Source organism: Trichoplusia ni, chromosome 17 (genome assembly GCF_003590095.1).
Source record: "Trichoplusia ni isolate ovarian cell line Hi5 chromosome 17, tn1, whole genome shotgun sequence".
Lineage (NCBI taxonomy): Eukaryota > Metazoa > Arthropoda > Insecta > Lepidoptera > Noctuidae > Trichoplusia > Trichoplusia ni.
The window spans coordinates 1,276,457-1,285,812 of record NC_039494.1 but is presented as its reverse complement, the minus strand read 5'-3'; the positions used below and the strand labels follow the sequence as shown (position 1 = coordinate 1,285,812).

Sequence of the window (9,356 nt, the reverse complement as noted above, 5' to 3'; positions counted from 1 at the left end):
AAAGAGTATATTTTTGTTGACCTTTCGTTTCAAGCATCGTTGAATCGGTACCTACAAGACCTAAAACAACACTTCACCATTTAGGAAAGGAGTTGGGAATAATTGGTCTACAAGAAATTCTTATAAAATAGATAAGTTGCAGAAAAGCCAATAAGGAAATAAGAAATAAGTATGTTTCAAAAGAGGTATAATTTGAGTTACGATCTTACAAAGTTTCTCGGTGGATTGTAAACACGCAAATACCTACAGCTACCGATAAAGCGTTTAGTTCAATAAAACTTTTTACTGTTTTCCAATAAGACCGTTTCCGTCTTTTGACAGACTGGTTGACTTGTTTTGAACAATTTTATGCTGTCATTTCTGTTCACTTTGCACATTAAAAATAAAACCTCCTTGTTAAAATGTGTATTCGTGTAGTGTACTAAGTGTAACTACGTAATTATTGATTGTAGGTAGGTACCACCTTAAGTTTTTTTTGCTTACCTACCTTCGTAAGTTAAAGGCCGCTAATAATTTGTTGGTACCAGATGTGTCGTGTTTGTGTCAGTGATTTCATTTCATAATTCATAGATTAACATCACGGGTCTTAGTTTGAAGAAGAATACAACAACGTAAACTTAAAAGTAAAAAGTGAAAAATGTTTCCGATGCAACTATGAGGTCTACAATTTCTACGTAACTCGGATTTTAAGTCCTATACGGAAACACGACGTATCTACATGTAAGTACCTACATATAAAATTTATTCGTCTTTTTTTATAGAGCATGATATTTTTTTAAATAGTTTTCAAAGTGCTTAAGATAACCTATTGATCCTATGTAAATATCCAATGATCCAATGTCAAATCAACGTGCAACCAAATAGTATTTCATCACCAATCGTACCACACTTATGTAGTCCTACTTGCCCTTGATAATAAGACAATAGGTATCTATTAATAGTTGCAGGTGAGTGGGTACTTGTACCTCCTTACCACTTTTTTCTTACCACTATTTGTCTGCGCGGCTCTGCTACCCTTTTCATGATCCATCAATGAAATATTGAGTCCGGTAATGGCCTTTTTGGGAGAAAATACAAATATAAAGAGACGTAATCAGGGTTGTCTGTAGGTATAATGGTCCCTTTTGCTATTAATGTTAATTATTTATTGTACGTTACGAAAATGTCCTAATTTTAATTGAGATTTGGGTGTTCTTTGTGCAAGTGATTTAACTTTTGTGATACCCAAGGTGAGGCCAAGGCTAGCGATAATCGTGTTTTGTTCTTTTTATAAAGAAAATTATTCGAGTTCACATAAATAAAAACACTTTTTTATAAAGCTTATTGCTACTACACTATACTCCACTAATATATTATGTTCTCGAAATCCTTTTTCATCTTTATCAGTAACAATGACCACTCGATTCACTAACTGATGCCTATCGTTATCTATCTATGACATATCGAACACACAACAATCACCTTTTGTCATTTGTTTTAAGAGCTTTATATTTGTACAAATAATAGCCTACAGTTCTACTGTCCTAGAATTGATCAACCTGCTTGCTCAATATAGAATTACGATTGGATAGTTTTATGGGATGCTTTTAGGTTTATGAAAAAAGGTATGTCATTTTAATAAAGAGTTTTTAATATACGAAACTTCATTCAATTGATTGAAGCAGAATTAAAACTGTACAAATAGCTTATTCGGTATTTAAACAGTTCTTTTGAAAAGACATTGGGCTACAAAAGCCTCTTACCAAAGCATACGTATGTCGTCGCTGTGTCTGTACCTAATAAACATTACTAGACCTCAATTTTTCCAAAATTTTATAGTAGAAATATCTGACCTCATTTGTTGCTTTCTAAAACAACTTTAACAAAAAAATTGTGCCTAAAAATTAGTTACCTGGAAAAAATAAATAAAAAAGTTTCACAATATATTTATTACTAAAAAAATACAAACTTACATACATAACTAAGAATTAGCAGCCTCATACCTATTTAATAAACAACATAATTGGAGCTTAAGAGGTCTATTCTTGTATCTTATATTTCGTGATTCAATTAATAAGTCTGCACTGTCCTAATCCGTAAGACGGTGAGTGGGAACTCATCAATAACAAACGAATATCGATACTTCCATCAACGTCGAAAGTCCCTTAATAAGTTACGTCCTCAAGTTAATCAAGACTTGTAATAAGTGTATTTATATTAATAGGTTATTACGGATTCCTTGCTGCCACACGAAGGAGCGAATTAATTTTTTTATGACGTACGAGGTAATTTGAAATCTATTTTTTAGTCAGTAGGATAGGGTTTTCATTTTATGGGCATACTAGATTTTCTTGACTGAAAAAAGTCTGATATTTTTTTTATGTTGTTTCCAAATGGTAAATTCTCTTTTTTATTCAAGTACTGCGAAACCTATACTGAATTATTGAACATAATATGAATACAATTAACATAAATATAATCATTAAACTAATGAATTCACATTTAATACAGATTAATTCTAACGTAATTACAATGCATATAATTTTCCGTTATTTATATTTAAGCAAATCATTAAATATTTAAGGTCCATTGAAAAGCAATAATAAAAAAAAACTAACACTATTTCTATCTTTCAACGAAAGAGGCAATTAATAAACATTCAACTCCTTACAAAAAAGCTAAAGAACTAATTTATGTAGCTTAATAACAGGCTAGCTAAAAAGTCACATTTAAATAAGGTTTTACATTTTCGCATGTTTGCAAAAATAAATAGCGGCAGTAAGTTTTTACGAACACCACCATTTACTTCCCGCTTTATTTGACGTTGACACGTTACCGTAAGTTCTCATTCCTGTATTTCATGGACTATGTGCTAGTTGGTAATAATTAGCATAAGCCAGTGTGTCGACGGAGCAAGTAGGTGGGTAGTATCGTGTGGGCAAGAAATGATAAATTGTTTTAAGGTTTTGCTGCGTTCATTCTAGTTTTACTTAATTAAATGGCACAACGAAGTCTTGTACTACGTTATAGTAAAGTTATTTAGTAATAAGTGCAAGGTATACCCGTTTTGGAGTGTTTAATTAAATTAAACTATTGTTACCAATCTTCAATAAACATAACGAGTTACTTTCGTGAATTGTCGGTCTTTTATTTGTACTCTGTCATCGTGGCCATCTGTCTGATCCACCCTCGTATTCAGGACAAGAAACAGAAACGAAAACAATCTGTGTCATGTTGTGGTCCTGCGTCACGTTATGCATCGTTTACTACAGTTGCAGAATACATAATAATATAGATAGGTCTATAGCATTATTTATAACTGAGAATCTGGTAACTGAACCTTATGGGACCAGAATAATTAACTAACTTGCAAAAAAATACCTAAACCTATGGCTTTTAAGTCCAATATTCATTTTTACTAAAATAACCCTTAACCTTATCCAAAGTAACCGTTCTATTTTCATAAATATTTTGATTGAACAATGGTTATGTTATTTCTGTGGCTCTCTATCGAATCTGTCTTAAATAAAGAAATGACAAAGCGAATACATTTATGCTTTATTCAAATACGAGATGTCACCGGTAAAAGGTGAAATGTCTTCTTCAATGTTTCGAATAAAGCAGACGTAGTAGATACCAAGTACAGTCAGCGAAGAAAATGTTATTCAAATTCAATTTTCCAATTCGTAAACATTAAAGTATTCACCAACTGACTACAGTGCCATAGAGAATTACATAAAACGATCATCAAATATGGTGTCACTGTTTCACCCACCCTTATTAACAAATGTTGAACTCATTTTTATTGCTGACTGTACAATACCAATATAAATGTAGTCGTACAAGTACAGGAAGCCTCGGTGACGTAACATGTCTTGGTAACATGGCTAGACTGTTACGTGTCATGTTTGTACGGCCTATTTATTACGAAATGGTATTGCCTATTTACATAAATACTTTGTATTTTTATTCGTTATTACTCCCAAACGATGTATACATCTACAAGTACTAAATACAGGCCTTGCTAATGTTAAGTAACGTTTTCATTTTCAGGAATAGTTCAAGTTATATTTTTACGCTGTAATAATTTTTTTACACGTTCTAGTAGTAATATTAGTAAGTTTTTAATGTTTAAGAAATGTATTCAAAAAGATATGCAGAAAATACATTATTATATAAACTCTTACTAATGTTAATCTTTGTATCAAATGATATAGAACAGTAATCTGTCCGTACAACAACTCTACAAAGGTCGATCACCTAAAATTAAATAGAATCCTTTAACTAATCTTGACGTTAACAATTAAGCCGGGAGTTGTTTGTTATCGGGTTCATAACATCAATAGTACGACTTCAAAGAGTATATATTCAATTATGCACAAAGGAAGGAGGTTGCACAAACTAATTATAATGATCTAATATCTTACATCAGGCTTTTGTCCCCGCACCCCAACTATAGAGGTTATCTACCTTTGTTGCGCGGAGGGCGAAAACGGCACATCATTTATTAATCAAAGCGAAACGAAATCCGACCATGTATTTTGCTTGAATCAACAAATAACGAGCGACTGATTGGACCTTATATAAAAATAAATGTACTCAACTTGACGTAAAATTACCTTATAACATGACAGTCCGCATTGTAATTTTCATTTCACAACGAAGAAAATTGTGTAATTAGCCGTTGTTGAGTTCAAATTAATTACGCAGGTAATTAATTATACGGAACATTGAATTCAGACATGAAGCTTGTGCCTTCAGATTTTTCTTGGTACCAATAACAAATGAATATTTGCGAAATAACTATTAAATTCCTGAAAAAAAACAAAGAAAGTCAGTTGATTTTTTTTACAAAAATTTCAAATTATAACAAAATGTGTATCCAAACCAAAAAAAATATTCAAATTTACAAGAACGTAGCTAGGCAATTCGTGTAGCAGTTACTACGAAATAAATTGTAGATCCATTTCTTCGGTGATCCCCCACATTCGAGCACTGAATTCGAATGGTGCTAGAGAATATAAAACTCTATCCACACACTCGAATGCAGTTGTCAAATTATGGGCTGTGACGTGAATATCTTCATAGTTCGCTGTTATTACTTGTTTCGTGTCTCTTCAAGATTCTTCTGCCGTTGTTGAGCTGCAATCGATAGCGAAACATGTACGGCTCCTTGAACAGTCATATTCCTTCTGAGGTAGAGGGAGAAGGAATCGACAGCGGTTCAAGGGGAGCGGTTTATAGTTGACGCAGTGTTTCACTCACTATTCCGAATCTTCTTTATAGTTTATCTAAGATTTTCTAATGTTTTGTAAAGGTAGATATAGAAAAATATATTGTTACAATTTTGAATATTGCTGAAACATTACTGTTAGAGTTTCACCTACACAGATACGAATATTAGAGTAACTAAGAAGTGTAGATAGGTGTAGTTAATGACCACTAATAGCCACTATTAATATCGTATTTTTTCACAAAATCGTTACATCCAGCTAAATTCCAATCAAGTTTAAGTAAAACCTGACGCGGCAATTTAGTAGGCAAATAACTCAAAGCAAATACGTAACTACATTATTTTAGAAAATGTCGCAAAACTAATATCCGGCGGCGGAAACTATTTCTTGATTGGAGATTACATGCCTACCACGTTCCATGTAGCATAGCACACCGGCTTAGCAACATACTGCTACCAATGTAAGAAAACTTCCGAGATGAGAATTTCCAAATTGATTGCGCAACGACATTTTTACCAGGGTGGCGGTACCCAAAACCTCATTCAGAAATAATTAAATGATCGTCCAATTTCCTACTGACAAAATTGAACCGGGTAGAGTCGCTCCGATCAAATCATAAATTATTCTAGACCAGTAAAAATCTATGCGTTAATAATGTATCTCCTGGTCACAAATGAAATAAAGATCTACAAGCGAACCTGACCAATGTATAATAGATCATTTTCCTCGAAAATAATATCGTGATACCGGTGAAGTGATTATCTATAAAAAGAGACATGCTGAGCCACGTGCCACATCGCATCTGATTGCTATTGACATTTGACACGAGGCGTCCTCAGAGGGCTACGCTGAACGCTTTCATTATTTACGTGTAGTGTACCTGTCCGGCGAGGTATCGATCGCGCGCCGCCGCCCGCCCCGCCCCGCCTACCCCTCACAACTGACTAAATATGAAAATAATTGGTTCACGTGTGCCTAATATGATTATGACACGAGCAGAGGTGAACTTGAACGCTTTGTTATGTCTGTATAACAAAATACTAGGTCATTTAAATTTTCACTAGATTATTTGAAGCCAAACGTCGTTCTAAATTTCGATAGCGATTCATGAATTAATTCCAGTTGCGGATTAGTTTTATAGATCAATATGAAACCTAACTAAATTAAGCTAATACTTGGAAATATGTGGAAACAATTTGTAGGTTCGACAATTTCCGTTCCTAATACACAATAAAAGGTTATATATAATAGCAACCTTGAATAAAAAAATCAATAAGTAGCTTCGACAATCACCTATCTCAATAATGCACCTATAGAATAATGAATTAGGTATGCATTAAAAATCTAATCAGTTTACTCTCCGTCGTGAATTTTTAAAGGTCAGAGTGAACGAAGTAGAAATTGATTATTCATGAAAATTTTAAATTTAAAGAGGTAACTAAACTACAGAACCTTTAGGGTAGGTTGGCAGGAAGGTTATCGCACACAACTATTAGGTTTTCATTACTGTGTTAGTTGTGAGAAGTCCGACAACTATGTCTAAAAAAGGCACTAAACGTGATCCGGCACCCGATGTAAATACAATTCCTGTTTATGTATTCAGGTCTGAAACTCGAAGGACTGTTTGGTTTTCTTTTTACTATAGAATTTCCATTAAATTTTCCCTTTTTAGACCAGTATTTCAGCCGAACTTGCCCAAGGGTTTAACAAAGGAATAACGAAATTCGAATGTTACAGGGGGCGGTAACAAACACAATAACTAGAGGTATTCTCGCGTTTAGTTTCTCACGATCTCGATGACGTTATAAAATAATGGAGTGCGGAACGAGTATCTATTATGTCGTGTGAGTATTTCGTTAGTGTAGCGGGCTGTAGAATACCTCGCTACGTCGTCGGACGAGCAGTGCAACACACTTAACAAATAAGAAGTTGTCGCGATTAAAGAAAACACATAGACAGTGATTACTAACGGTTTACGATAATAATTTATGCACGAACTTTCCTAGTTTTCTTCGGTAAGTAAAAATATTATGTTAACCTATTAAACTGTTTAACTGCGAATAAAAATTATAAAGTTACATGAATTAAATTTAAACTTGTTTGGAGAACGAGAAATACTTTTCTTTCTACTTTCGCACGAATTTAAACACTCGCGTTGAATTAATTGTATTGCTGTAATCCTGAGTGTTCGTACACTGCTGGTAGGATACTGATGCTGAGTGTCCAGGGATACTTATTTAAAGCAAGAAGTTGTTCCGCGCGAGAGGTCCAGGACAATTACGTGGGCGCATGGCGTCGCGAGCAACCGGCCTGCACACAAAGCCTGTAAGGGGATACTTCCTCTAACAAAGGTTTCAGTCAGTTCTAGGGACTTTCTAGTCCGACGCTAACATGAATAGAGACAGCCTCTACAATAACCACACACTTGATCCTTTCCGCTTGCATCTAAGAGTATTCAATTAAAAAGTGTAAAATAACCTTCGTAATCAATAGGTACCAACATGCGTACTACAATTATAAATAGGTGTATCGGTAGCATGTCTTGTCTACGCCAACATTTTTCTTATTACGTATTTATCTTAGCGCTGTTTTCTAAAACTACTTAGTTTATTGGAAATTCAAGGACAAGTTCTGTCAACAAGTACTTAGGATAGGTATTTATTGAATGTAATTAGTTCTTGCTAAACAACAAGGTCTTAGCGACAGCGGTAATTTAATGACCACTGTATAATAGCTACAGTTAGGACTCATTACATAGTAAGTTTATTATTTCTATAGACACTTCCTTACGTATTGTTTTCAATATAATTAACGAGAAGCCTCAATGATGCATGCGTCTTTTAATTTTCTAATTGTAACTCATCAATCTAACTCTGTCCACCTAGAACTTGGTATTGAATATATCTAGTAAGTAATAAATAGAAACTTCCACTGTAGCAGACCATGGCGGCGCCAGGCTTTTGTCATTCAATGCTATGGATCTCGTTGCGTAGGAATCTACCGTTATGAAGAGATGTGAAGTACTTTTATACTTACCAGATTATTCTAGTGCTTTAAAAAAGAAGTATACTCAGAAAACTAATGAACTCTTTGCTTAAAATGCAGTCTTAAAACTTTAAATAATTAAAAAAAAACAATTTTAACTCAGATTAAGGTAGGTTTTTACTACGTTCCCGTTGTTTAGAGTACCTAAACGGTTACTTAGAACGTAACAATTGTTTTCCCGATAAATTCAAATGAAGTAGGGTTGGTCATAATGCTACCCTACGTTTGTAGAACATCACAAGGGACTAATTTAGAGCCCACTTCGTCATTTTGTTAATTTGGAGCATCATTATTCTTTCGAAGTAATTATTAAAACACTTGTCGCTTTTCCATTTTAATTCTGTTTCTTATTAACGACTGATATTGTTTAAAAATATTAAATCATATTACTGTATTTTGTTAAGACTGTGACAACAGAGAAAAATGCGAAACCTATTATTCATACTATTACTTTAATTATTATTATAAACTAGGAAATTCTTAAACTAACCTCGCATAAAATTGAATCAAAGAATGGCAATATGACTTCGAGGTGAATTGACCGTTATTTATTTTGGGGGGGGGGCCTACCAAACTCTTTTCAACATTCACGCGAATCTCTACATCATAAATAAATATGTACTTTATCTCTTAAATCGGAATAAATATATTTCCCAGTCAACGGGTGTCGGAGAAGTTGCGAAAAGCGACATTCATAGTTGGAATATGGGTCGCTGGAGCTCCTCTAACTTGAATGGCTATTTAATAAAGTGTACGTCCAAGTCGACTATAGGCGGGGTGTTTAAGAGAGCTGAAGTTATTGTATGATGCGGTCAATGAAGAAATTTATAGTTTATGCACAGCCTATTTAAATATTCATGATGTTAAAAAGGACGGCGCACAACTTTCCTCATTCTTTGATCCAGATTGATGTTTCCGTACCCAAAGTTACCTATCGGTAGAGTGCTGTGTATGAAAATATGAATGCTTGCCTTGACCTACCTACTTCTTGAGAATTACGCTTTTAGATGTGTTTTGTTGAATGTTAAACATCACAGCGTACCAAGATGCAGAAGATTCATCATCCATCATATTATAATCATGCCTGTTTAATTGTAC

General features: G+C 33.9%; 1 protein-coding gene across 1 annotated transcript in view; it reads left to right on the top strand.

Annotated features, from left to right (window-relative positions):
• Nucleotides 1–533: 533 nt before the first annotated feature.
• Nucleotides 534–9,356, top strand: part of LOC113502491 (calcium/calmodulin-dependent protein kinase type II alpha chain) — a 36,543-nt gene continuing 27,720 nt past the window's right edge. Inside the window, exon 1 of the mRNA XM_026884081.1 lies at nt 534–720. The gene's annotated coding sequence lies outside the window, so the exon portion shown is untranslated. The remainder of the gene's footprint in view (nt 721–9,356) is intronic.